Source organism: Schistocerca piceifrons, chromosome 5, assembly GCF_021461385.2.
Source record: "Schistocerca piceifrons isolate TAMUIC-IGC-003096 chromosome 5, iqSchPice1.1, whole genome shotgun sequence".
Lineage (NCBI taxonomy): Eukaryota > Metazoa > Arthropoda > Insecta > Orthoptera > Acrididae > Schistocerca > Schistocerca piceifrons.
The window spans coordinates 324,640,905-324,657,426 of NC_060142.1; positions in this window are offsets into that span (position 1 = coordinate 324,640,905).

Genomic DNA, 16,522 nt, shown 5'->3' on the forward strand with positions numbered 1-16,522 from the left:
CTTAAATTCGGTTACTGATTTGCTTTCTTCACAGATGACACAACATCAGTCAGGGCAGCTGCTTGATGCCTGTTGTCATGTAAAATTCCGAGTCTCGCTTTTTACAGAGCCACAGATTTTTCAACTTTTACTTTGTTATTTCAGTACTATTTATTCCTTCCCAGATACGTAATATCTCTCTGGGGATACGGTCGGCGACTAGACCAGCATCAGCCCATTTGGTTCTATTGGTCTTCTCCTATATTTTGCATTTTATTTGTAGTTCTCTGCTAACTTCTGCTATTCTTTTCTACTTGTTCGCCCTGATCGTTTCCTACAGATCCTTTTTTATCCAGTAGACTTTGACTAACTATAGTTTTGCAAAATTTAGTAATGGTATGTCAGATTATTGTACTTCACAGTTGGAACAGATATCAGAATTAGTAAGTTTTCTCGAAGGTTCTACAGAGATGTAGTTCCAGTTGTGGATCGTGTGGCTCAGAGGGATATGTGGAAAATTTCCTGATTCTAGAAAACTTACTTTATTGTCGTCATACTGGATTCTTTCTGTCAACGGCTGACTGCTCCTGTAGCACGTCGCAAGAACTCTGCAATAGATGAGAACGTTTAGTGTAGAAAGGAATCTTGTGAAGTCTCCTTCCTTTTACCATTATAGAGGAGAAACTTTAAGTGTCAGTTTAGTTTCAAACTTCGTAGTTTTTCGTCCAAGGTATGTGGGTAAAAATTGTGCCAACTTTCGTGGAATAAGAAGGGAACTGATAACTGTAGAGTATGATGATGTTAACATCGATGTCGGTGTGTATTACAAAATAACTTTCACAAAATAGGTAACATCCGTAGAGGAAGCCATACTATACATAGATACTGGTTACTGCCCATACTAATGTTAATCTTAGCCTACTGTGTTATCCTACACGAAGGGACAAACAACCTACATTCCTGTGGGAGATATATAACAACGACAATACTCCACGATCACTGCACTTCATCCTGTAGAGAACTGCCGTCGTTACACGCAATTCCAGTTCCGGTACACATCGTTCACTCTATCGTCCCATTAGCTGCCACAACCTCTACACACTAATTAAAATTTATCTGCCGTACATCAAAAATTCTCATGAAAAATTCTTTACTGCATTCTACATTACTTTCACTAACTTCATACCACAAAACATTGTGATACAGTTGGATAACTTGCTGCCAGTCGATATAGAATGAAGCGACAAAAGTCATGGGATACCGCCTAATGTCATGTCGGATCTCCTTTTGTACAGCATAGGACAACAAATCGACATGGCATGGGCTCAAAAAATCGTTGGAAGACCCTGCAGCAATATTGTGCCATATTGCCTCTATAGGTGTTCATAATTATGTCGCATAATTGTTCGATGAGTGTCATTTCGAGCGATCTGGGTAGCCAAATCATTCGTTCATATTGTCAAGAACTTTCTACAAACCAATCGTAAACAGCCGTGGCCCAGTGACATAGCGCAATGTCATTCTATCTTTATTTAGAAACACGAGAACCGTCAGTGGCTTCGTTTTCTCCTAGTACCCAATTATAGCCGAGGAGCCAGTCCATACCATGTAAACTCAGCCCACACAATTATCGAGTGACCATCAGCTCGCAAACGGGTTTTAGAATATGTGCAGCGTATGAAAACAGTTGTGCTGTTGTGTACAGTGCTTGTATGACGCAACAAGCAACTGAGCGATATGTATATTGACATAGTCTGTTGCAAAGGGTTCTCTATGTTTTTAAATATTTCATCGATTACAAACCTTTTATAATGTGCTATTTTTATCCACTTGACATCTTTTCCGCGAGGTCAGCTGTTTTACAGCAAAACATTTTAATAAATGGAGATGAAGTATAGTCTGTTGAAACGGGTTGTCTATATTTAAAAAAAATATTTTATACGATTTTGGCTGTTCAGTTGTTTGTAACCCTACAATCAGCTCTTAACAACTGAAATCTGGACACATCTGATCAGGCCACGGTTTTCCAGTCCCCTAAGGTCCAACCGGTATGGTCACGAGTCCAGGAGAGGCGCTGCAGGCCATGTCGTGCTGTTAGCAAACGCACTCGCGTCAGTCGTCTGCTACCATAGCCCATTAACGCCAAATTTCGATGCACTGTCCTAACGGATATATTCATCATACGTCCCTCACTAATTTCTCTGGTTATTTGACGCAAAGGCCGCTGCTCTCGGCCGTTAAGTGTTGACCATCGGCCACTACGCAGTCCGTAGTGAGAGTTGATGCGTCAAATTTCGTATTCTCGGCACACGCTTAACGCTCTGGACCACAGAATAAATAGTCCCCTATCGATTTCCGAAATGAAATGTACCATGCGTCTAGCTCCAACCGCCATTTCGCGTTCAAAATCTATTAAATCCCGTCGTGCGGCCATAATCACTTCAAAAACCCTTTCTCACGAATCACCTAAGCGCAAATGAAGTTCCGCCAATGCACTGCCCTTCCACACCTTGTGTGTGCGGTACTACCGTGATCTGTACGTGAGCAAATCGCTATCCCGTGGCTTTTGTCAATTCGTTTATTGGGACATGGGTGTTGGATGTCGGTCGTCAGCTCCTTGAACGCCAATGGGAGGATCTTCGTTCTGTGGAGGGACGTGGAATTTGGACACTTCCATTGCACTCGATTGTGATGTATAGTCTTATTATATACGGAAGGAAACATCATCATTTCATCTGTTTTCTGAATCCAAATGTAATCCTGGAAGTACACGGAAGAGCCAAAGAAAATGGTACACCTGCCTAATATCGTGAGCACGCAGAAGTGACGCAGCAGGACGTGGCATGCACTCAACTAATGTCTGAAGTAGTGCTGGAGTCAACTGACACCATAAATCCTGCAGGGCTGTCCATAAATCCGTAAGAGTACGTGGAGCTGGAGATCTCTTCTGAACAGCACGTTGCAAGGCACCCAGATATGCTCAATATTGTTCATGTTGGGAAGTCTCGTGGCCAGATGAAGTGTTTAAAAACTCAGAAGAGTGTTCCTGGAGACACTCTCTAGCAGTTTTAGATGTCTGTTCTGTCACATTGTTCTGCGAGAATTGCCCAAGTACGTCGGAATGGACAATCTACATCTACGTGATTACTCTGCTAGTCACAATAAGTGCCTGGCAGAGGGTTCAATGAACCGGCTTCAAGCTGTCTCTCTACTGAACCACCTTCAAGTTGTCTCTCTACCGTTCCACTCTCGAACGGCGAGCAGGAAAAACGAACACTGAAATTTTTCTGTGCGAGTCCTGATTACTCTTATTTTATTGTGATGATCATTTTTCCCTTTGTTGGTGGGTGCCAACAGAATGTTTTCACAATCGGAGGAGAAAACTGGTGATTGAAATTTCATGACAAGATCCCGTCGCAACGGAAAACGCCTTTGTTTTAATGATTGCCACTCCAATTCACGTATCATGTGTGTGACACTACACTGCCCTTCTGTTTACTTTTTCGATGTCATCCGTCAGTCGCACCTTACGCGGATCCCACACCGCATAGCAATACTCCTGAACAGGGCGGACAAGCGTGGTGTCAGCAGTCTCTTTAGAAGATCTGTTGCTCCTTCTAAGTGTTCTGCCAATGAATCGCAGTCTTTGGTTTGCTCTACCCACAACATTATCTATGTGATCGTTCAGATTTAGGATATTTGTAATTGTAATCCCTAAGTATTTAGCTGAATTTACAGCCTACATATTTGTGTGACTTATCGGGTAATCGAAACTTAGCGAATTTCTTTTAGTACTCATGTGAATAACTTCACACTTTTCTTTATTCAGGGTCAATTGCCACTTTTCGCACCGCACAGATACCTCATCTAAATCATTTTGAAACTCGTTTAATCATCTGATGACTTTACAAGACGGTAAATGACAGCATCGTCTGCAAACAATCTACGACGGCTACTGAGATTGTTTCCTACGTCGTTAATATAGATCAGGAATAATAGAGGGTTGGTTCAAATGGCTCTGAGCACTATGGGACTTAACATCTTAGGTCATCAGTCCCCTAGAACTTAGAACTACTTAAACCCAACTAACCTAAGGACATCACACCCATCCATGCCCGAGGCAGGATTCGAACCTGCGACCGTAGCTGTCCCACGGTTCCGTACTGCAGCGCCTAGAACCGCACGGCCACAGCGGCCGGCAATAATAGAGGGCCTATAACACTTACTTGCGGAATACCGGATATTATTTCTGTTTTTCTCGATGACATTCCGTCTATTACTACGAACTGTGACCTTTCAGACAGGAAATCACGAATCCAGTCGCACAACTGAGGCGATATTCCATAGGCACGCAGTTTGGTTAGAAGATGATTGTGAGGAACGGTGTCGAAAGCTTTCTGGAAATCTAAAAATAGTTAATCAATTTGACATCCCCTGTCGATATCACTCATTACTTCATGAGAATAAACAGCCAGATGTGTTTCACAAGAACGATATTTGCTGAATCCGTGCTGACTACGTGTCAATAAATCGTGTTCTTCGAGGTACTTCATGATGTTCGCGAATACAATTTATGTCCCAAAACCCTACTGCAAGTCGATGTTAGTGATATGGGCCTGTAATTCAACGGATTACTCCTACTTCCCTTTTTGGGTATTGGTGTGACTTGAGCAATTTTCCAGTCTGAAGGTGCAGATCTTTCTGTGAGCGAGCAGTTCTATATAATTGCTAAATATGTAGCTATAGTATCAGCATACTCAGAGAGGAACCTGACTGGTATACAATCTGGACTGGAAGGCTTGCTTTTATTAAGTGATTTAAGCTGCGTTCCGACACCGAGGATATCTATTTCTATGATTCTCATCTTGGTAGTTGTTGTTGATTGTAATTCAGGAATATTTACTTCTTTCGTGAAGGAGTTTCGGAAAATCGTGTTTGATAACTCTGCTTTAGTGGCACTATCATCAGTGACTTCACCGTTGTTATCGTGTAGTGGAGGTATTTATTGCATCTTCCCACTGGTGTGCTTTATGTATGATCAGAATCTCTTTGGGTTTTCTGCCATATTTCAGGACAGAGTTTAGTTGTGGAAATTATTGAAACCATCTCGCATTGAAGTACGCGCTATATTTAGAACTACTGCAAAACTTTGCCATTCATTGGGATTTTGCGTTCTTTTAAGTTTGGCATGCTTTTTTCGCTGCTTCTACAACAGCGATCTGACCCGTTTTGTTTACCGTGAGTGATCAGTACCATCACTTATTAATGTATTAACATTATTTATTACCACTGTCACTTCAGACACTCAACTCATTTTAATAGTATTTGTCACGTAAAAATTTATTTCTTAGATAGCTATAATTAAAAAAAAAAAGCATTGTATGTGTGAAACCCTGGTCTGAAGTATGAGAGGGCCTGATGACCCTAAATATATTAGGCTAAATAAATAAATACAAAAAAGTAACAAATATCGCGTCATCAAACAATTTCACCCACCCAGCGAGATCTTCAGAGTACTCTTTCCATCTATCCTCCCTCTCCTCTGCATTTAACAGTAAAATTCCCATTACGTTCTTCATGATGTCGTCCTTGTTTCAATTTCCCTGATGGTTGTTTTGACTTCTCTATTCGTTGAATCTATCATTCCAAAGATCATATCATTTCCATTTCTTCATATTTTCCCTGCACCCATTTTGCTTTGGTTTCCAGCATTTCCTATTTATTTCATTCCGTTCATATTGCTGTATATCTGTCTTCCTCTGAACTTCTTTGTACTCCCTTCTTTCGTCGACCTAATGAAGTATTTCTTCTGCCATCCATGGTTTCTTCGTAGATCCATTCCTGGTAGATATATTTTCCTCTCCAGTTTCAACAATGAACCTTTCTAGAGATGTCTACTCCTCTTCACTGAATGCTGTGCTAATCCTTATCACAGTATCCAAATCCATAAGCAACATCAAATGCGTTTCATCGTCCCGCAGTACTTCAGTATCACACTACCTTCCACACTGATTCTTTCGGACGATCCTCTTAAACTTCAGTCAGCTTTTCATCACTACTAAGCTGCGATCTAAGTCTATATCTGCTCCTGGACACACTTTACAATTCGGTGTTCGGTTTCTGAGTATCTGTCTATCCACAATGTAGTCGAACTGGGATCTTCCAGTGTCTCTGCGCCTTTTCCAAGTATAATTCTCTTCCTGCAATTCTTGAAAAGAGTGGTAGCTCAAATTTGTTGCAGAACTCAATTAGTCTTTCTCCTCTCTCATTCATATTACCAACCCCTTAATCTCCCATAATCCTTCCATCTACTCCTTCCCCCACAACCCAATTTATATCCTCTGAATTACGCTTTCAATATACTCGTACCTTTTCCAACCCTTCGTCTTCTGCTTGAGATGTCGGTATATATACCCGAAAAATTGGTATTGGCGTTGGTTTGCTTTACTATCACTGAACTGTTCACAATAACTCAATCTCTGGCCTACCGTTCTATTAATTAAGAAGCCTACTCCCTTTGTATCAACAGCGCTTGATACCTCACATAAGGGTTGGCACAATTTTAAGAAAAACCACATAGAAGTGGACCTATACATTTGTTCATTTGTTGTTTCTTGTAATACACTTTATTGCTTAAAAACAAATATAAGTACTATTTAAAAACCTTGTTAAGAGAATAACAATGTGCAAGCTCCGAACGACTGGTATTTAGATTGTAAATGTCGTTACTTCTCCCTGTCTGTGGCAGGCTGAGAAGGGAGTTTGCTTAATTTTATCAGCAGGGATTACTTTTATTCATTTTTATATAAGGCTGCTGTGGGGAAGGATGTTATGCACACTTTTTCTCTCTCGGCAGCGTAGCCTTCCCTGACAATTCTGTCCGCTTTAGAATTGATGTTTAGGCCCATCAAAGTTCAGAGTACAATCTTATCAATTGAATTTGAGGTCGCAACGGATAACGCAATTTGTAATTTTGGGGGTAGTCAGAGAAAACTACGTCCTGCACGAATCTAGTCTTGTGCCAATAATTTTAGTAAAGGGGCAGCGTGATTAATATGATTCTTTTTTCTTAGGTATGGTTTAAATGAGCAAGCCGAGAACGGAAATTAGTTCGAAAAACAAAGTTAATTTTATTTTAACCAACGTTAGACAAAAATTAACAAAGTTACTTCTTAACAATCTTTTGAATACACATTTGCATCATCCTGTTGGGGAGGGGGGGGGGGGGGAAGGAAAATCTTGGAGAGCACGTGGTCACTACACTACTATGCTGATACATACACATGCACTAAGTTATCACTGAAATGCAAATATCGTAACTATATCTCTATGCAGATTTTCTATGTACAGTGGCTGGCATCGACAGGACTCGTGGCTGGTATCTCCAGCGTGAAGTGCTTGAATACGAAAGAAAAGCTACACTTGTCACTAAATTTTCAATAAGTTGTTAAACATCGACACACGCTAGCATAAATGTTCAGCAATCGCAAAAACTGGCTACAAATCCTTTTATTAGCTTTCTTGGCGGTTGCAGTTTGAAACTAGGCACAACATGGCGGGTCGCAACGAAAATCTAGAACGGAGAAGATTATTCTTTTATCGGATAAATTGAACGAAATTCAATAAATGGTTCTTAATAAATCAATCGCAAAAAAGCCTCTGATAAATAAATTCTTAACATTAAACATTTAAACATTCAAATACCTTTGGTCTGATTTCGACGCAGCGTTCTGAAGGAACTCCTCGTAACCGTTGCGTGGCTCTTTCTCCCAAGCAGCGCGAGGTGGTGGGGGAAGCCCATGACCAACCTCTGCTAAGAAAACTTTTTTTTAGACTTTCGCACCTCTGGTCGAACCCTCCTGTTCCTGCTCTTTGCCTTCCACTGACTGTGTTAAAGTTGGTAGAAGATTCTGAGACCCACTACATCTCTGGTTCGTCTGCTACCACACTCAAAACATTCACACCTGACCACGTACTGGAGATGTGGGGAAATGTAAATAGGGCCACAGGACGTGCATATTGTAATGAGAATAAAAAACTTTGATCCATAATTGTTTCTACATGCATGTAATTTGGGACTGAGATTATTTCACTGTTCATTAATTACGTAAAGTTATTCAGTTTACGCTGATAATGTCTGTCAGCTGATAGCAATATATTATAACACTGATTTTAACTACATAACGAAACCTATTGTGACGTTACAAACGCTCAAAAATTTAATGAACTTGCATAGGAATAATCCATTAATAACAAACTTTAACAATTTATACCACTAAGAACAGGACTTGAAACCAAGAATATACAGTCGGCAAGTACAAGTAAGAAGTCACACCAACTGCGGTTTATCAATAAAATGAATTACAAATGACTGTCACTAAACGTACTAACAGTTCCCAAGAATGGATAACACACTGAACAAACGAATAACTCCCATCCAAAACACAGAAAGGATAAAAACTGACGCCACCGAGTGTTGCTATTGAAATTTCCTTAACAATGTATAAGCTTCAATAAAATACCTTAAGGAATAAAATGCTCAATCCCCAAAATGGAAGAAATGCTGGGAAGGCATACAATTCAAATGTGACTCTCAGCTGATACGCACCAGCAGAAACATTGAGAATGACCGTTAAATAAATATATAATGCCCCAAAATACAAGATAGCTGGCAAATAGAGCAGGTGTCTATCACAGACAACAAGTAGGCAAGTTTTACAATGAGTGGAGCTAGTTAATGACTGCGAATAAAAGGAAAAGGTGAACAGTTCATTTTCATAAGCAACAGGCCTTAAAACTTAACGCTGGAGCGTTGCTCTTGGGGGGTGAAAGGAAAAAGAATTGTTATTTTATATTTTTTTTGAAAAATGTCGAAAAAGTTAATATTTTGGTGGGCCACTTGGCAACAGAATCAGGAATTGATTACACTATTATAATAACATACGTTGAGCGTTAAATACCTGAATCAGAGCAGCGTATTGATATATTTGAGATCGTTCGGAAGAAACATTATCATTTCCGTGCATTTTTATAGTCGCAATGTAGTCATACCCGGAACAACACTAAGGGACCCGAAGATTTATAGACTTTAAAAGAAATGCAACACTACACAATTAAAAAAAGAAGAGTTGATTCAGAAATAATAGGGAAACGATAATGTTCCTTCTGCCTCAAGCTGCGTTCGGCCCATCAGCGTGATCGTAATTTCTGGTGATAATCAGAGATATTAGAGCCCACACAGAAGCACGCCGACAATCCTTCTTTCCACGAACAATACGAGACTGGAATAGAAGGGAAAACCGATAGAGGTACTCAGGGTACCCTCCGCCACACACCGTTAGGTGGCTTGCGGAGTATGGATGTAGATGTAGATGTAGTGAGCAATATTGGAGCACCTACGTAGATTTAGCCAAACATCTTACTTCGTAGCTGAGACCATTGGTGGGAAAATACTCACATCACATTCGTAGCTGAGCTGACTTTGTCAGAGGACTGGAGACTAAGCAGTTCTGACCATTTGGTTAGCTTTGATGTAATATCACTTTTTACAAAGGTCTCTCTCGCAGATTCTTTGACACTGATTGGCAGAAAGTTTCAGGCAGACCTCACTGCTTTGATCTAGTCTGCTCTATCCTCAGCGTATTTTGTGTTCAACGAAGAATATTTTGAACCGACTGACGGCGTCGCGATGGGCAGCCCTCTGTCTCCCTTGGTGGCCAACCATTTTACGGAGGATTTCGAGGAGAGAGCGCCTGAATCTGCTGCCCTTAAACCACTATATTCTGACCGATACTTTCGTAGTGTGGCCTCAGGGAGAAGATAAGCTACGTCTTTTCGGGACTCTATTATAAAGAATCAGTGAAAAGATGCCTGGCGGGAAATCTGATGAACCGTGATAGCTGCTACCATTTGGAATCTGCGTGGAACACCCCCTATGGGAGTGAAATATTGAGTGAAAGCTTTTTGTGAAAATAAATCGTTATTGAAGAGTTCCTAAAGTCTTTTTGAAGCTTCGTCTATGAATACTGGTAGTTGAATTTCTGATTTTACAAATAAAAAGATACGAGTTTCTGTGTTTTTGGAAACTGGACCGCTAAGTGGGTGAAATAAAGAATGAGAATTTTGGGGAATGTATTTTATTATGAAAGCTTTTTTGAACCTAAATCTATGAAAATTTCAATTTGGCTTCTCAGTTAGAAATAAAGAAAAATAAGTGTTTCACTGCTTTTGGAAATTCAGGCGCCAAAGGGGTGAAATAGGGTGAGACTAATTCACCGCCTTATCATCGCCCAGCCCAAAACGCTAAGAATATGAACTTGGAGTTTGGCGACGATGTGCATCTTCAACTGCTGGCGTCGTTTCTGAGGTGAGTGTCCGATATTCCACTCCTAAGGGTGTGAAACAGGGGAAGAAAGGCATTTTGAAAGTATGTTCGCAATAAAGGAAATTCTGAAGCTAGAACTACGAAAACTGGTATTTGGTTTCTCAGTCACAAAATAAAAATATACGTTTTTCATTTTTGAAAATTTATCCACTAAGGGGGCAAAGTAGTGGGTGAAAGATTTTCTGAAAATAAATAATTACTCAAGGACTACTAGCGGCTTTCTAAGGCAACATCTATGGCAACTGATTCTTCGGTTACAAATTGGAAAATACCTGTTTCAGTGTTCCTCGATTTCAACCCCTAAAGGAATGCAATAAGAGGGTGAAAATTTTTAAGAAAATAATTCGTTACGTTAAAAGAAAATTAAAGTTAAATTTTCTGAAATGTGGTATTTCACGTCTCGGTTAGATACAAAGAAATGTATGTTGGAGGATGAAAATTCCTATGGAAATATCGCCACAAGAACAAAAAAGGCATGATTAACAGATACTTTGGACTCCAGCTACTAGAATTGCTTTTTGGTCAGAAGTACATGCGGAAAAGGCCATTCTTATATGGGCTTAATTAGCGTGGAAAGCTTATCAGGTGTTGCAATTTGTGTATAACATAAAAATTAGATTAAACAAAAGAAATCTCTGCAGGCCATAGAGTCTATGCAAGCGAAGCAGCAGGCGCTAAGGTAGGTACAAGTTACACGTTAGACAACACTGCCTTGCTGCTCCTTTGCAGCCATGTTGGAGTGATGATATCTGGATTGGTTTTCGTGATATTATTATTTTAGAGGAATGCTTTTAAACATAGTGGCGATTTGTGAAATGTGCGGGTGAAGCTGAAGAAACGTTTTGCAGAATCTTTCAACTTTTTTAAAAAATATTATGAAGATGAGGCCCTGTGTCGCACGCAGTGCTGCAAATAGTTTTCATGATTTATAGTTGGTCGCCAGTCAGCTGAAGATGGTCATCGACCAGTAAGGCCTCCCACTTCAGCTGATGGCTCACACATTCAGAACAGCAGTGACGTGATCCATGCAAAGAGATTAGCATCTCAGTTGGGTGATGCGTCGACCTGCGGCAAAATTTATTACCCGTTTGATGGCAAAACAACATGAAGAAAATCGAGCAGATGTTTATTGCAACTTTTTGAACAAATCCATGGCGATTGAACATCCATGTAAAGGATCATAGCGGGAATCGAAAGCTGGATTGACGGCATCGACATTGAGACAAAAGTTCTACCATTACAAAGGACTGGTAAAGGATCCCTACGCCCTTAAAAGCACATTACTCTCAGGAGAGATCTAAGCAGATCCTTTTCAATATTACCATTCTTAAGACTCCCATTAAATTTCAGTTGGATACGGTTGCCTTTTCATGTCAATCAAAGAGCTTAAATACAAAAAACTGGATACGTCACAGTACTGCATAGCGACTCTGTTGTCGTAGCGAGCAAAATACTCCGCTCCGGTGTGTCCGTGAATTGAATGCCGTGTACAAAGAAAATATCGTACCAACTCTCATTGATTAAAGTTTCTGCCCAATTGCAAAACGTTTTTGGTTTAGATGAGTTTCAACCTTCGGTCCCCATATCGATACACAGTCCATAATACTTCCCTTCAACGGTTTTTGACGAACTTTCTTCTCACGTCACACCGGACTGCATTGCACTAAAGATTATACACACCACGTCACACCCCAAGTGGCAAGAAGGATTGCCATGAACAACGCACTACAAATCCTGACTGGTGAGGGATGAGGGTGGAGTAGAGATGCGTTTGAAGGTCACTTTCGTACATTTTTCTTAAATAACTCGAAAATCATGGCCTCCAGTGAAAATGTATCTCAGTAAAAAATTTAACTACATTAAATTTCCTATAAAAAGGTGCAGTTCACTTTTTCTGTAGAATAAACAGCTTTCGCGTAGCGAGCGAGAATATGAAAATCACGCGCGTGATTTATGAAAGCCAGCTATAACGGTGTGGGTTGCCCAAAACGACAGCGATAGAGGCGGGTGACACCCTATCTAACTGATTATCCACTGATTATCTAGCATGTATTTCAGATTGTATGTGTACGTGGTTGTATCCTTTTCATTACCTTTGTTGGACAATCTCTAACTCTTCTATTTGTCTAGTTTCGTAAGGGTCCCAAACTCATGAGTAATTTTTGATTATCAGTCGAAACAAGAGTTTTGTCAACAATTTCTAGGGATGATTTACATTTCATTAATATTTTTCAATGAATCTCAAATTGGCGTCTGCTTTCTTTCTGCCTTCTTCTACAGTTTTTGCCCTCTACGATGGAAGTCACTACCTGATGTCTTAGCAGATCTGTCCCTCCTCTTTGTCGGTGTTTTTCACATATTCCTTTCCTCTCCGATTCTGCGCAGAACCTCCTCATTCCTCACCGTAGCAGTCCACCTTTCAACATTCGTCTGTAGCACCACACCTCTAACGCTTCGATTCTCTTTTGTTCCGGTTTCCGACACCCCTTGTTTCACTACCATACAATGCTGTACTCCTAATGTACGTTCCCAGAAATTTCTTCCTCGAAGTAAGGCCTGTTTTTGATACTAGTAGACTTCTCTTGGCCAGGGATGCCCTTATTGTGAGTGCTAGTCGGCTTTTGATGTCCTCATTGCTCATTCCATCATTGGTTGTTTCGCTGCCTAGGTAGTAGAATTCCTTAACTTCATCTACTTCGTGACCATAAATCCTGAAGTTAAGTTTCTCGCTGTTCTCATTTTTGCTACAACTCATTACTTTCGTATTTCTTCGATTTACTCTCAATCAATATTTTGTACTCATTAGACTGTTCATTCCATTCAGCGCATCGTGTAATTCTTTCTTACTTTACTCAGGGTAGAACTGTCATCAGCGAATTAGTTTTATGCCGTCGTTTTAGAGCGCTCTAGACGGGAACTGTTTTCAGTGATTTATCGCCAATAGCGTAATTAACGATTAACGGAACTCTTCGCCCGTTTATGTGAAGTACGTTAAATTACGTTCACGATTGACTATCGGTGGTTTCTACACCAATCATAGATCCTACACTTCGAAGCGTTGCATCCTGGTTGCACATGACAGTAAGGTCCATAAAACGCCTCATGAAGCGTCTGGCGTCATTCACAGGATTCTATACAGCCACACACACACACACACACACACACACACACACACACAAAAACACACACATTATATAGGGGGCGAGAAGGGTGGAGACGGGGGGAAGTTGGAAAGAGGGTGGGAGTTGGAGAAGTGAGGGAGGAGGTGGGAGGGGGTAGGGGTGACGAGAGTAGGAGGGAGAGGGAATGAAAGCGAAGTAAGAGGGACTATATCGCTTCCGTGCGGTACTCCTGAAAGTACCATTACATTTGTCGATTTAATCCCATTACGCGTGACGTTGAACTTACCTGCTGGGGAAACTTAAGTGCAGTCATAAATCTGGCCCTATACTCAGTAACCTCGCAGTCTGTCCAATTACCAGCATAGCGAAATGTGTTTCATGTCTCCTGGAAGTCAACGAACATGGCATCAGGCAGTGCGTCGTTGCCTATGATGCATTAGACCTCATGTGCAAAGTGACTTGTGTTCAACAATATTTCTGTCTAAGGAACTCACTTTTTCATAGAGGAGATTTCGATTCTCCGAAAAGGTTATTATGTATGAGCGGATGAAGTGTTCGGTTACAGCGATTTGTCTATGTAAAATGCAGCGGTGGTGAAATGGCATCATGTACGTTCTCTTTTAGAGGATGTCGTGGGAGAGCTGTGTCTGCTCGTGAAGCCCGTGCGCTTTCACTCGCTGCTCCGCAGCGACGTCGAAGCGAGCAGTGCTCCTGGGAGCCCGGCCATCTGTCAGCAGGGGAGGGAAGGGAAAGTGGAGCTGTCGTAAGCCGCCACCGCCCACTGGCTTACCGGACATATATCAGCGGCTGCTGCGTGCCGGATCGGTCTGCGAGACGACTGGGCGTGCCGCAAGGGAACATCAAAGTGGGAGGGAGTCCAAGGGGGGCTAGCCACAAACAGCAGACCGCCACTGTTGACAGTCTACACTCAGGCGCCACAGCAAGTTGCTCCGCACCAGGATGCTTAGCGGCACATAAATACCGAACTAGATTCGAGAACCGCTGGCAGTGTTTGAAAGTAAATACTCCGTGTAGAGAAGCAACTCAAGTCTTTTAATAAAAGGAAGTCATCCGATGTCTATTGTATGCCAATTAGGTTTTTTTCGAAGTACATCGACGAAATATAACTTTTTTTAGCAATATACAACCATTGGCTCGACGACAGAGCCGTACCTAAAGGCTGGTTCAAATGGCTCTGAGCACTATGGGACTAAACATCTATGGTCATCAGTCCCCTAGAACTTAGAACTACTTAAACCTAACTAACCTAAGGACGTCACACAACACCCAGTCATCACGAGGCAGAGAAAATCCCTGACCCCGCCGGGAATCGAACCCGGGAACCCGAGCGCGGGAAGCGAGAACGCTACCGCACGACCACGAGCTGCGGACTAAAGGCTGGAAACTTTTACAGGTCACGCCAGTACACGAGAAAGAAAACAGAAGTATTCTGTCGAATTGTAGACACATATCACTGACATCGATTTGTGGTATGATACCGCGTTCCTATTTTATAAAAAACCTGAAAGAAAGTGATCTGTTACCAAATAAGCAACATCGTTCTTTTGGTACTTAAATGACTCTTTAGTCGCAAGAAATAACGAGTGACATCGACAGGTCATCTCAAGTTCCATATTTTCAGATTTCCAGTCGGTTTTTAAAACCGTCCCTGACATGCGACTGTTAATCAGTTTGCGTTTCTATTGCGTCTAGATTCGTATTTCCACTCAGAAAGGTCATATGTCGTGGTAACTGACGGGAAGTCATTGAGTGAAACGGAAGAGATAGCTGGGGCTGCTCAAGTAAGTGATAAGGCCTTCTGCTGTTCTTAAATTCTATAATCGAGTTTGGAGATAATATGAGCAGACCTCTTAGAAAGTCTGCAAATATTGCAACTGCCATTACTCCTGTAGTAAAGTTGCAAGAAATGAAGTGGCTTTGCCAATTCCTGGCTGGGTCATTTGATGTAGATCGGCCTGTACTTCCGCTTCTTGATTAATTTCTGCCACTTATCTGGCCCAGTTGCCGCAGATCAATAAATAAGACATCCATCTTCCGTCCTTTGTAGTGTTACATCTCCTGTTAGAAGCAGAGCTTGAGCAGTTTTTATTACTTGCTACTAAACGAATGAGCTTCCACCTTCAAACTAAACAGCCACTTTTTCCTTGGACTGTCTGCGATTGAACCATGGCCAATGAGCGATCTTTTGTGAAGATACGGCAAAGGGGACACGTCAGTGTCATCGAGACTGAATGGTGCCCCAGTGTTCCTTATTAGAAAGTTTCTCCTCTTTTGTAGAAGACAGTTACTCTGTCTATCTTTGAACAGTGCAGAATGAGAAGCAAACATTAGGTCGCCAAAAGTGTTTCTGTAACCATTTCTCAAAGTGACATTCTGGTGCCACAGAGACTGAAATAAAAGATTGCTCACGCAATGCTTATTTTTTTCAAAATGTTCGAATGGCTCAATTTCAAAGGCTCACCTGAAGTATATATCGACAAACTGACACCACGTAATGTTAGTTAAAAACAAGCTCTTCTTTTATGTGCTGTAACATCCCATTAGCCACTCTCAAGAGTGTCATGAGGTGAGGGTCGAGATGTCAGTTCCCTCTCGTCTCTAAGGCTAAGGCAAGCTTACACGTTGTTCTTACGAAGGGGATAGGTGGAGCCCAGACGCAGAGTAAAAAGAGTATTCTGGCGCTTAGATTCCGGCAGGAGTAGATTTACATACGTTGCGGCTAGCAGACTTCTAGTAGATTCATATGGGCACCGACGCTGACTTCAGGTTGTGGCACAGACTTTTCGGTTGATAAGTGCTGCTTCGTTGGTAAGGTACCAGATTCCGGTATGTATTGTGTATTCTCAGGCAACTGTATGGAGACGAGTATTTTAATTCAGGCCTTCTCCAATACTTTTACTCGTACATGGACGACAGATTAATGAATCTAGTCCGTATATTTTCCTCAAAAGACTGCTCAAGCAATGCTAAATGGGTGGTATTGATCTTCTTACACGCCTAATTAAACTTCATTTTG